Source organism: Fukomys damarensis, unplaced genomic scaffold (assembly GCF_012274545.1).
Source record: "Fukomys damarensis isolate Sample0158 unplaced genomic scaffold, DMR_v1.0_HiC HiC_scaffold_1, whole genome shotgun sequence".
NCBI classification, from domain to species: Eukaryota; Metazoa; Chordata; class Mammalia; order Rodentia; family Bathyergidae; genus Fukomys; species Fukomys damarensis.
The window spans coordinates 27,069,946-27,083,301 of NW_022900913.1; the positions used below are offsets into that span (position 1 = coordinate 27,069,946).

The following is a 13,356-nucleotide window of genomic DNA, read 5'->3' on the forward strand; positions in this document are numbered from 1 at the left end:
GGGGGAGGAGGGATGAGCTGTTTATAAGGATTACAAATGCAAAGCAGAAAATCACAATGGTGCCTTCTAGTTGGTATCTACTGCTGTTGCATCCCGAAAAACATCTGTTCTGATTGGTTAATAGTGTTCCAGACTTATTTTAAAATAAGGCCAATATTACATTTGAATAGTGATGCTAGTTATGCCTGTTGTCTCTTCTCCTTTTCTTTCTTATCAATACAATCCTTCATTGCATCAATGTAAAATATAACTTTTTTATATAAATGAAAGAGCATTTCCCAGCCTCTCCTACATTGAGAGATGGTCCTGTGACACAGTTCTGACCAATGATATTTAAGCAAATGCCACTAAGAACTTCTGAGAAAGCTTATTCAAAGAAAGAAGATTCAGCTGATCTTAATTTTTGCAACTTCTGCTGTCTCTTTTTTTTGTCTGGAGCACAAATTTGAAGATGGAGATAGAGAAGCTATCTTGGGATCCAGGATGATTAGGAAGAAGACTAAAAGTGGTAGAGGTAGGAGAAAAGAAAGAGGACAATGGAATCAATATGAGAAAAAGAAAAAATAGAAACAAAGTCTTCATACACAGGGAGGTTTGGAGGGGTTGAAGGGAGGCCAGGGAAATGGGGGAAAAAATAAGAACCAAGATGAATTATGTAAAGGTGCAAATTTCCAATGCTGAATGTCATTATGTTGTATTCCTTAAATGTACCAATAAAATTATTTAATGAAAAAAAAAAGAAGATTAAAGGAGCCTGAGTGCTGTTGTCCTTGCTTAGTTTCTTTATCAACTAGGGATTGCTTAACTCTGGATTCTTTAATACCCAAGAAAAACAAAACCAGTAATTTGTTTAAGTTCTTGGTTAACCAGGTATGGTCTGACACAGTTTGATATGTCTGGTAGAAACAGCATCTTAATAGCAAAAGTGAAATTCCACAAGAAGCTGTGGAAGCCACAAAAGTCCTGTGAAATTGGCGGCATTTTAAAAGAGAATTCCATAGGTAGAAGAAACCACAAAAATATGTTTTTTAAAAATATCCTTATGAAGATTGAAAAGGCTGAGGCTTAGAAATCTCAGTTATTTGTTTCTGAACTCATAGCTGGTTATGGCAAAGTACGACTGGATTTATTCTCTTGCCATTTGGAAACATAACAGCATCCAAGGAAATGGTAGCTGTTTAAGTATTGTGCATTAAGTTTATATTTTTATGTGTCTAACAATGTATGTTGATAATAGGCTAATAGTTAATGAGAATGCAAGTGCATTCATCTTTGACTCTGATTTCTAATTCTTTCCTTCCACTGGCAAATTTTACCCACTAAATGTAGCCTGTGGGGGACTGTCGGATCATGCCTTCCTCTTCCAACTCCTCGTTAAGTGTCATACCTCTGGGCCACTGTATTATGGTGCATTTATCAGAGCACTTGCTGCATTATATGTTAGTTTGCTGCTTATATTCTAGCAGACACATTATCCTTAGATTCAAAGTTAGAAAATTCTGTGTGAAGCGGTAGGATAATAAAAGCACTATGAAATGGACAAGATTTTTAAAATACCCCTACGCCTTCATACTAGGGAGCAATGATCATTCCCACCTGTGTAATTAGGTATTCCTGGCATGTTGTAATTATTCTATTCATAGCCCACACTTAGCTTTGAGAAAAAAGCAGCAATTCTCAAATGGTTGTTCTCTCCATTGGGGTGTAAACATTTAGGTGACTTTTGGTAGTCTATATAAAACTGTGGTAAATCTCTTCAAGAGTGAATAAGCAACAAATTCTCAGTAGCACGGGAACTAGCACAAAAAAATCAACAACTGGGATTTCATCTTTTTAAAAAGCTTCAACATCGCAAGAGGAACTACCAACAGAGCTAAGAGACAACCTACAATGTGGGAAAGTATTTTTACCAGCTGTTTCTCAAAGGTCTACTATCTAGAATATATATAAAAAAATCTAGAATATAAGAAAATCTAGAATATATAAAAAATATCAGAAAAAAATCAAAGAAAAATCAGACCCCCAAATATAAAAATCCAATTCAAAGATGGGCATCTGAAATGAACAGACATTTTTCAGACAAAGAAGTAAAAGCAGCAAATAAATATATGAAAAAATGCTCCACATCACTGGTCATTAGAGAGATGCAGATGAAAACAACACTGAGATTCCACCTCACCCCACAAAGAATGGCTGCTATCAAGAAATTAACCAATAACAAATGCTGGCAGGGTTGTGGGGAGAAAGGAACACTTCTTCATTGTTGGTGGGAGTGCAGACTGGTGCAACCACTATGGAAATCAATATAGAGAAACCTCAAATAACTAGGATAAGAAGTCCCATTTGACCCAGGTATTCCTTTGCTGGATATCTTCCCCCGCAAATTAAAAGAATCATGCAGGGGATTTAGCTTAGCGATTCGGTGGCCTGCCTTGCAAGCACAAGGACCCGAGTTCGATCCCTGGTAGCAAAAACAAAACAAAACAACAACAACAACAAAAAAGAATCATTATCACAGTGATATATGTTCACCCATGTCTATATTGGCACAGTTCGTAATAGGTAAAACTTGGAAACAGCCCAACTGCCATGAAATGGAAACTGGTTAAAGAAGATTTTTAAAAAATAAAATGGACTACTACTCGGCCATAAAGAATGAGAAACTAGAGACATTTATAGCTAAGTGGATGCACACTGAGGCCATACTCTTAAGTGAAATTAATAGGACACACATGTAAATACCACATAATTTCTCTGATATGATAAACTAAAAGTGTAAATAAGGTTCAAAATGTATAATTGATAGTTTGTAATAGGAAGAAAAGGAGGTGTAGAGGAAAGGTAAAAAGGTAAGAGAAAAAATAAGAGAAAAGGAAAAAAATGGAAACAAAGTCTTTGTAAATAGGGAAGGGTGGAGCAGGGAAGGGAGGCTAGGAGAATGGGGAAAAATAAAAACCAAGATCTGTCATGTAAAGGTATAAGATTCCAATGATAAATGTAACTGTATTCTATATCTAAAAGGTACCAATAAAAAATAAATGAAATAAAACCAAACAAACAAAGGAAAGTTAATAAACTGCCCGCTCCCCACAAATCTAGGATGATAGATGCCTTTTATAGATATTAGCACATATAGTATCAGGGACCATCCCAGAACTGGGGCTTTCAGATGAGTTTGCCCATGTTTGTACCAAGTACATCTGTGACTTTAATGAAAATAAGAATTATTATGGAGGACTCTTAGGAAAGGCAGGGAAGGGGGCAGAAGCGTTTGCCTTAATGGGACATCTCAGAGTCACATCAAGGGGAAGTGTTGCAGAATTATCTAGTAAATTGATAGTGAACATTTTTGGATAACTAAGGAACCAGTCAAGTTTCCCAGAGTGGGCAGGACCATTTTTAAGAGTGAGAATTATCTACCTCGTGCTTCTCAATGAAGCTGGGGAGGAAATTACTTGCAGCCTTCTTCCTGTCCTGAGTGCTAAGGAAAGAATAATAATAACATTTGGCTCCAAAGCAAACTCTAAATTCTTGGCCCAAGATGCTTCTTTAATTGTACAAATTTGGAATAGTTATGCAGCTTTAATCAATGAGATCTATGTGGTGTGGGGTTGCAGAATATTTAATAGTTTTAGGTAGTACTTTTTTGGGTTTTATTTTGGTGTTTTGAGACAGAGTCTCCCTATATAGTTCAGGCTGGCCTTGAGCTCACTGCAGTCCTTCTGCCTCAGTCTCCCAGCTCTGAGGATTTCAGGCATGTGACACCATGACCAGGTTGTTTGGTTTTAAGTAGACTTAACCACTTGCTGCGTGACTTCCAAGTGAGTTACTTAACATTTCTGTGTTCTCATCTGCGTCAACTATAGGGTGATAAAAGGATCCACTGCATAGGACTAAGAGTTAAGTGAAGTGCAATTTGTAGAAAGCAATTTAAAGTGTGCTTGGGACATTGTTCTATTCAATCATTGTCAACTCACTCATCATCACTAAGTATATTGTAAGTGTTTTTAGAAACTGTTAGTATGACTTCATAGGGCTGAATACAGGACAAAAAAAGATGAAAGAACTAGGTGTGGCGGTGGATGCTTGTAGTCCTGACTGCTTGGAAAGCCAAGGCAGAAGGATCTATTGAGACGAAGAGTTCTGGTACCAGAGATCAGCCTAGGCAGCAGAGCAAGACCCCAACTTTTAAAGAAAACAAACAGACAGACAGTGAAATGATTATGCAAACGGATCTTAGATCAGAGGCCAGAAAACTTTCTGTAAAGTACCATAAGGTAAATGTTTTAATCTTTGTGGGGCACACAGTCTTCACTGCAACTATAAAACACATCCGTCATAGTGGGAAAGGAGTCATGGCCTCTGTAACGAGATAAGCACGGCTGTGTTTCCAGAACAGTGTTTTTCCAAAGACGTGCTAGGTCGGATTTAGTCTGCTGGCTCTAGTTTGGCAGCCCTGATGTAGAACACCAAACCTGGCTGTTGTCCAGGAAGAACCACCCTATGGAAACAAAAGACAAATAGTTGCTCTTCTGGCTGATGTCTGTTTTCTCCGCAGTCTCTATCCCTGGTGCCTTCCCAGGCTGTGTATAAACTACCTCCTGATGACACAGGGCTCCCGCTGATTTTCTTCAGAGCATGTATTACATCTAATTGTCTGACATACTTGTTCGTTTTCTCATTTGTTTTCACTGTCCTCTCACCCAAATATAAACTCCAGGAGAGCATGGCCCTTACTTCCCTGTGCTTACAAAGACTGATTGATCAATAGTAGCAGTTAATAAATACGTATTAAATAGATAAATGTGAGAATCACTGACCACAAAGTACTGATGCATTCTGATAGTTCAATCCACATAAATTAAACCCCATTCCAAATTTTATGTATTCACTTATTCCTAAGAAAACTGATCAACGCATCTGCTTTCTTTTGGGAGGGGTACTGGAGATCAAACTTGTGAATCAGGCAGTAGAACCACTGAGCTAAATCCCTGGCCCTGTGCATCTGCTTTTAATATATCCAATCTACAAATGGGGCTCTTTCCAAAATCCGAGGGCATCATCTTGTTCTTTTCTCAGCTAATCAGTTTTTTCTCTCTGGTCATTGAACTCATATGCTCTGGAAAGCATTTGTATTCGCTCTGTTCCTCAGACATTATGAATCCATTTCTATTGAAGACATCCACTTCATGTTCTCTTTGGACTTAATACGATGCTGCACATTTTGGAAAAGTTTTAAAAACAAACAGTCCTTGAATGAGATACATTTTTGTTTTTCAATAGTGCCTGAACCCAATATATATCTTTGTTAATGAACAAATGAATGACCTCCCTGAGTCAAAATTCTACAATAGGAGCACAAGAAGAAGGCTCTCTGCTAAAAATACAGGTCAAAACAGACAACATGAAATACATATTGTGTGGGCACCAGTGAATGAGAACAGGAGGAATATAAAGTAAAAATCTGAGGTAATTTCACTTTTGATTTTCGCAGCATCTACAAAGACAGCCAGAGTTCCAGTAATAAAAAAGAGCAGGGGAGCTGGGCGTGGTGGCACATGCCTGTAATTCACAACATGAAATACATATTGTGTGGGCACCAGTGAATGAGAACAGGAGTAATATAAAGTAAAAATCTGAGGTAATTTCACTTTTGATTTTCGCAGCATCTACAAAGACAGCCAGAGTTCCAGTAATAAAAAAGAGCAGGGGAGCTGGGCATGGTGGCACATGCCTGTAATCCTAGCACTCTGGAAGCTGAAGCAGGAGGATCCTGAGTTCGAAACCAGCCTGGGCTACATAGTGAGTTCTAGGTCAGTCTCAACTACATAGTGAGACCCTGCCTCAAAAAACCAAAACCAAAACCAAACCAAAACAAAAAAACCAACAACAACAAAAAGAGCAGGGGAGTCAGGCGTGGTGGCTCATGCCTGTAATCCTAGCACTCTGGAGGCTGAGGCAGGAGGATCCTGAGTTCGAGACCAGCCTGGGCTACATAGTGAGTTCTAGGTCAGTCTCAACTACATAGTGAGATCCTGCCTCAAAAAACCAAAAAACCAAAAAACAAACAAACAAACAAACAAACCAAAAACAATAAGAAAGAGCAGGGGGAACACTGTGTCTTTCAAATTACCATATGCATATTATTTACCAGCATGGAGAGGCAAGTAATGAATATATTAGACTACAGCTCATCCCCTTTGTATTCATGACAAAATATCAGTCCTGTCAAATCACCCAGGAATGAAGACGATGGGCTATGTGGAAAGCCAGTTCTCACATCAGCCCGATCCAGCAAGTTCCAAAAATTGACTTCATAAATGTTTAATGCGGATATCAGATCACAAGTGCTTTTTCACTGCACAGAAATACCTACCTGTTTTTTTTCTGACTCTGAATGCTAGAGCACCCTGTTGTCTTGAGGGTGACTTAATGAAAGAAGACCACAGTTAAGACCAGAAGAGCAATTTAGGGTCTGCTCCTCTGATAGACTCCCAGCAGCTGAAAGCACCCGATTAATATCAACTGTGCACCAAGCGATTGCCTTTCTTTCTGGTTAATGGAGTTCGTGCCTGCTTGACAAAGCTCATAGAACTTTACAATGGAATGAATCTTTGGAGGTTGCCCATCCTGACCAGATGTATCCTTTAAGATGCTTCATGTGCTGCACCATTATTAAAGAGACTTTTGATCTCTTCCTGAGCATGTCCATTGCTTTCTCCATTACCCCACTCCACTTCATACCCAACACGATTGTTGCACTACTGCAATTTGGAAAAATGTCCTTGCATTACCCATTACACGGACCTTATAGGTAATTCACCTTTAAAACTTTTCTGAGTGCCTGGTTCATGGCAGGCCCAACAAATGTTTACTGGAGGAATGAAAGAATGAACAAAAGCTTAATACTTCATAACCATATCTGTTCTCTTTTAGTTAAGAAGTTCTTTATAAAACTGCATAAAATATAATAAGCAGCCTCCATTCTTATCTCTGTTGATCAATCTATCAATCAACGATTAAGGCAAATGGAATTGAGGTAGGAAATAAATAGCTATGTTGTTAACGTAGCATTCTTGATATTTAGATGCACTTTTTATATGCCAAAAGTCATATCATGGCCCTAAATCCTGCATGCAGTAAAATCCTGGCTTTTCTGGGCAAAAGTGGCATACCGAATTTGAGCTTTCTTTCATTTCTGTCTTAGCGGTTTAAGCTTTAGTCATTTCTGATCCATCAATTTAAGAGAAAAGTCATTAATGAACATCTAATTTTATAGTCTACATTTTAAAGTCATTTCAGTGTCAAAGCAAATTTGGTTATCCTAAATGTCTGGTGTCAATAGCCAGAGGTAGCTGAAGGGCTCTGCCACCTGGATTACCACTCTAAAGGTGAATACTAAACATCAAAGGCCATAGGTGAGTTCTAAACCACTTTGGAACCCAGTTGGCTCTGGGTGGTTGAGGGAAATATTCTTCAGTGAAATAAACCAATTAAAATGGAGAAGGAAAGAGTAGCTTCCCTGAGGCTGGTTATATATTTGCTCACTTTCTCAATTCTAATTAGTCTTAAACACCACACACGTTGAAAAAAAAATCTTGTAAAAATAGTAGTCAGAGGAAGCCTAGAGAAGGAAGAAGAATTATGAATAAACCAACATGCTCAGTGGAAGCTAGGATGGTGTGGATTCCAACTAAAATGCTATTGAAAATAAAGCTACTGTACATGGTATTTGAATGCTACTGAACAGAGATTTTCCCCTAAATGAGTTAGATCCCTGCTAATTGCATTAAGCAGAACTATTTGAGATACTCTTCATAAATTTCTTTTTGCTCTTGGTGCTGTGAACTGGCTGTAAGAAAGCCACCATAAATCCTAGTACACCTTTGCCATGACCTTTTTGAATCTAGGAGATGGAATTGTTACAAAGATTTAGCCCTTCTCAATCACTGCCAGGGTCTGGTTCTATCAAACAACTAATTACTTAACATAAACATTCAAAGTGACCAATTAGTTGGCCATTGTAGTAATGACTATTTTGAAGGGAAAATACTAGCCATCAGTGTGAAGAATATAAAAGGGAACGTATATAGATAAAATAAATGCAGTGTTTGACCTTGAACTCACAGTGTAGTAGGAAATAGACATGCAAGCAGATTAACTGGAATATAGGTTTGTAAATAAATTTTTGAGAAGTTATTTTCTTTATATCATTTGTCATATCACTTTCCTGCATAAAGGACTTTGCATTCCTAAACAGAGATATACTTTAACAAAGCCCTTTCTTTAACATGACTGTGTTCAGTACATACATAGATGACAACCTTGTTTCCTAAGTGAAAGTTTGGAAACACCTCAATGACTCCCTTGTGTCATCATCACAAGTCCTCCTGAGAATGTGAAATCAGGTAGGGTACGATGTGGCTGGCAATCATTTAGAAATGTGGACATATGATTTCTCTTAGCATGGAGGCCTCAGAATGTCTAGGCTTAGAGTAAAGAAAGACACCAGCAATGCATTTCTGAGACAAATGCTTCTGCCAGAGCAATTTTGTAATTAACCGGGTGATCATGTAAGTTTTCAGAAAATATAATTTATGTTCTTATTAAGTCTAACTAAGACTTTCTGATTTCTCTCGCTCTTTTGGAAAAGAGTTAGAGAAGAGGAAAGAAAGAGGCAAGTAGAGATATACAAATAGCTTGGGAGCAGGAAATGACCCTCCCACCCACATATGCACTCACAAAACCCCTATTCCTCTAAACTTTCTCTTGGAAGTCCAAAGCAGGAGTGGACATTGGGAGAAGAGTAGGATGGTTAAGCAAGATTTACTTTCTCTTTTCAAATGTTGTTCCATTTGTCAAGATGCCAGATTCTTTTGTCCCACCATTTTGGCTCTTCATCTAATTTTGTTTCAGTGTCTTATATCAACCCAAATGGAAAGGACAGCAAAGATTTAATATAGCAGTAGTGTGGGGACAGCCACAGCTGGGAGAATGATAGGTCACATTTGTGTTGGGTCCTGCTCCCAGAAAACTACCTTTTCTGAGGCTAATTAATCCCACACTCAGCTTTCAGTGGGATTTACCACTAGCATTCCTGCTTCCAACAGAATCTGAGTAACGACATTGCTTCACTTTTCCATCTCTTTCTTCTTCCTTTCCCTCCCTCCCTCCCTCCCTTACTCCCTCCTCATTGCCCCTCTTCTTTCAGAAAGGTTGCCCCTCATAAACATAAGCTATTACATTTCATGATAAGTTCACTTTCATTTCCTGATCAAGTGAGCATTTTCCTTATGAGGTGTGCTGGCCCCTGACTATTGCTCCAGGAAGCAGCATGTAACAGAGAAAAGAGTATGGGCATTGGAACAGAGCCACGAATTCAAGTTCCAGTTCCTTTTGTTTCTGGGCAGGTGGTGCCACTGTCTGCATTTGTATTAGCTCATCTACAGAATGGTACGATAATCTCTACCCTGCATGTTGTATGAATTTATGGCCTTCACACTGAGCAGCATCTCTATCACTTTGAACAAATTAAATTCTGATGCATGTTGTCACTAGGTCACTAAATTGCCCAGAGAAGTTTGGAATTTGTGATCTTACTACCTTAGACTCCCAGAGTGCTGCAGTACCCTGAGCAGCTGCTTCGCTCACATTTTAGGAATACTTCAATGCCTTCTCAGGTTCATCGGACTGTGCTGTCATTCTTATTTTGGGAATCATAAACTTTCAGTGTACAGAAGTAGAAAGAAAGTTCTACCAATTTTCACTGTAAGTAGATGTTGAATCAGAAAATTGATGTGTTGGGAGGTAGATCTTGCCTGGAGGCTGACTGATAATGGGATTCCTGATGGTTAAAACCCATGATTGTCTGATGTATTCAGGATTAGTTGAGAGAAACATTTTGTAAAAGTCAGCCCCCCACAAAACAAAATATAAATTCCAAATTAGGAGAAGTAAATTTAATCACAATTTAAAAGAATCAGAATAGACAAGATCCAAGTACTATTGACTTTCAGAAAAGAAAAAAAAAATTCTATTTCTCTAAAAAAGAACAGAAGTGAATGCTAGGTGCCAAAAAAAGAAAGATAAGACCCAAAATTTGACAGATGCATAAGACATTTGTTATGGGACCAACTAGATAACAGTGCTTCCATAGAGCAGAACATGTCAGTCAATTTATCATGGTAGAAATGGAAGAAAATTATTCATGAGAACAATATGTAAATATAGTACTATTTTCAATAAAGATAAGGTAACAGAGAATTAATCACAGGTTTAATTTTCCATTCATTTTTAAAGGAATGAACTTTAAAGTTGCATGACTAAATTCATACAGCATTAACTTGGACAATTTTGCAACCCATACTCTTAAATATTTCCAACTCTTTTTTCCTTAGGAGCAGTGATTTTGACATTAATTATCTAGAAAATTGGCTCAGTCACCACTTTGATTTACCATCAGATCAACTATCCCATCCATACCTATGATAATTGATCCACTCAATTTGGGTTGAATTTTCAGCGAATGGAGTTTTTGAGAATTAGTGCTTTATTTTTGCTGATGTCCATAAATGGAATAGGAGATTTGGTTCTCAGTTTTGCTTAAGGAAAAAAAATCTTAATGTTCTCTGGAGTTGACAGTTACTGTTTAATGAAAACCACATCTTACGGCTTTGATGCAAGGCAGATTTGGAGTGGAGTCCAAGCCATTAATTGGCCATGTGAACTTGGTCTTATTTTTAGGAGGTAAGATAGCAATAATTGTACACTTGATGGGAATTTTGTGAGGATTAAATAAGATACTTTAGTATAGTAAATGCCCTCAAAATACTATTTCCTTTCCTCCTCTTAGGAAAGACAGCATACAAACCGTTTTTTTGAAGCTTCTTTATGAAAGTTAACTTTTTTCATTAACGATTTTACAGGAATTTAATAGTGCCAACAAAAGAATTCCCAATTTTAAGTTTAAAATGGCATTATCTGTATTTAAGCACACAAATTATATGTATCATGTATGTTTCAGGGCTCTTGAAACTGTCTCTACATGCAGTGGTTTAAATATGCAAGATATATATGCCAAAATATACATACACACAATTTTATTTTGAAGATGGACTATCCCTCAAAAGTTTTGGAAGAATCCATGAATTTGACCTTGAAAAATGTAGCTTTAGGCAGCAAAATAGTGCTTTGGATTCCAAAGTACAAAAATAAGTGAAATTGATAATCTTTAGCATGATGCAACTAAAATTTTTGAAAGTCAAAATGTTGAGTTGCTAAGTACCTTTCTCTTTTAGTTTAATCAATATCTAGCTTGGTTGTTATCCAAATGATCTTAAAAACTCACAAGATTTTATTATTATGGCAGGTAAAGTTATCACAGAATGCTTATTATCATTTTTACTTGTGTTTTAATGGTATATCTGTTTATTTATTCTGATTGAGCTAAATATTGTGCTTTAGATCTGAAAGCTAATGGGTTGACCTAGTTTGGCAGATCTCAGGAAGCCCTATAATTTTAGAAAATGAAAACTTTTGATAATAATCTTATAGCTATTCAGCTCTCACATATAATACTGGGATAGACTACTAGACAACTCAAGCAGTCTCTAACAAGTGTTCTTGCCATGCTAGGTGCACTTCAAAAGGTAGGATCTCTGCTAAAGAAGCTTAGTGAAATAGTTTTATAGTTTTACCATCTGCATGTTTATTTAAACAAACCTTGAATATACTACTATATTTCTAGTGTGCTTCAACTAAATTCCATTTCTAATAGTTATCTTTAAATAGGCCCTTGCCCCAAATTATAAATAATTTAGAAATGTTCAACATGATATTCTATTGCATGATTCTGTACAGGGATTAGCCAAAAGTAGGAGTGATTTTTCTACCTAGCCAAAGCTATGATTGAAAAAATTCATGTGATAAGGTTTGAAAATCAGCATTGAAGGGAATTATAAAGTTTTACCACCCAGGCAATAGTTTTGAGGCTATTATAAATATTATTAGCCTTTACCAACTTTTGTATTATATTATAAGCTATTATAAATGTTATTAGCATTTACCAACTTTTGTAGTCCTACTTTCTTTCTGGGCACACAGGATTCACTTTTGCTTGCTTTGCTGTGTTTAGGCATGGCCATGTGAGCCACAAAATGTAAGCAGAAGTGATATTAAGTTCCTTCCAGATGGTGCTATCTAAGAGTTAGTGTGGGGTTGGGGATTTAGCTCAGTGGCGCTGCCACCTGCCTTGAAAACTCAAGGTCCTGAGTTCAATCACAGGTACAAAAAAAAAGTATGTGATCCTTCACATTGGTCTCCTATAGCTGAAGTTGTGTAATTCCATGTTGATATGGAAAGTCATGAGATGGGAGCCGTGATTCGATTTAGCAGCCAACAGGTGGATGGATGTTAAGAGTATCGCTTAGATCCATAGCAGATTTCATTTGAACAAAAAGTAAATACCTGTTGTTGTAAATTAACATGTGACAGATTGTTTATTCCAAAGATAGTGAAGATAGTCAACAACCTCTCCCATCCAACACACTCTTCTTCAGTGTGAATCTGCCATCCTCTCATCAAGAGGCAGAGCAAGCGTCCTTTGCTACTCAGGTGGTGAAAATGGTGCTGCATGATTACCAAGGCCATATCAGGAAAGAGCAGGATGCTTTTTCTGAGCATCCTCTGTCTTAGACCTATTATTCTCTGCATGCTCCCCCTCAGAATCCAGCCTCCAGATTTCTAGCTCCTTAGAGAGTCCACACGTTTTTGCTTTTGTTATGAGTACCAGCTAATCTGAGTCAGTGCAGCCAGGCACCAAATGTGAGAGTGAAGAAGCTTCCAGATGTTTTCAGTCACCAAGCCTCTCAAGTGTTCATAGCAGAGACCTCAGATGTTACAAAACAGATAGAATACATCACAACTGTGTTTTGTCAAATTTCCTGACCAACAGAATTTGTGAGCATAACAGTCATTGCTGTTTTACACCATGAAGTCTGGGCTGGTTTATTTTAAAGCAGGTGGTAAATGGAATACACTGGTGAAATTGGTTGCTTACTACATCATGATTAAGATCATCTGAATAGAAAGATGTTTTTCAAAATTTTACAAAGTTATAAATAGCAAGGTAAGATGAAATTTTCAATGTTTTGTTGTTGATGCCTTACATGTGGAAGTCATACTGGCTTAATCTGTGTGAGCCAGTCACCTAAACCACAAACCACACCCCCACTATTTCATTCCTTATGCAAGCTTTTGTAAACAGAATTCATCAGGGTACAGGAGCTCAGCAATCTTTATTACTTCATGCAGACAAGACTTATTCTGCAAATAGCTGCATGCTTCTATACCTTGTGG

At 37.5% G+C, this 13,356-nt stretch overlaps 1 protein-coding gene across 8 annotated transcripts in view; it reads right to left on the reverse strand.

The window, feature by feature from the left end:
* The window catches only part of Prlr (prolactin receptor), a 163,213-nt gene that overhangs the window by 72,693 nt on the left and 77,164 nt on the right, over window positions 1–13,356 (reverse strand). The gene's annotated exons all lie outside the window — the stretch shown is intronic.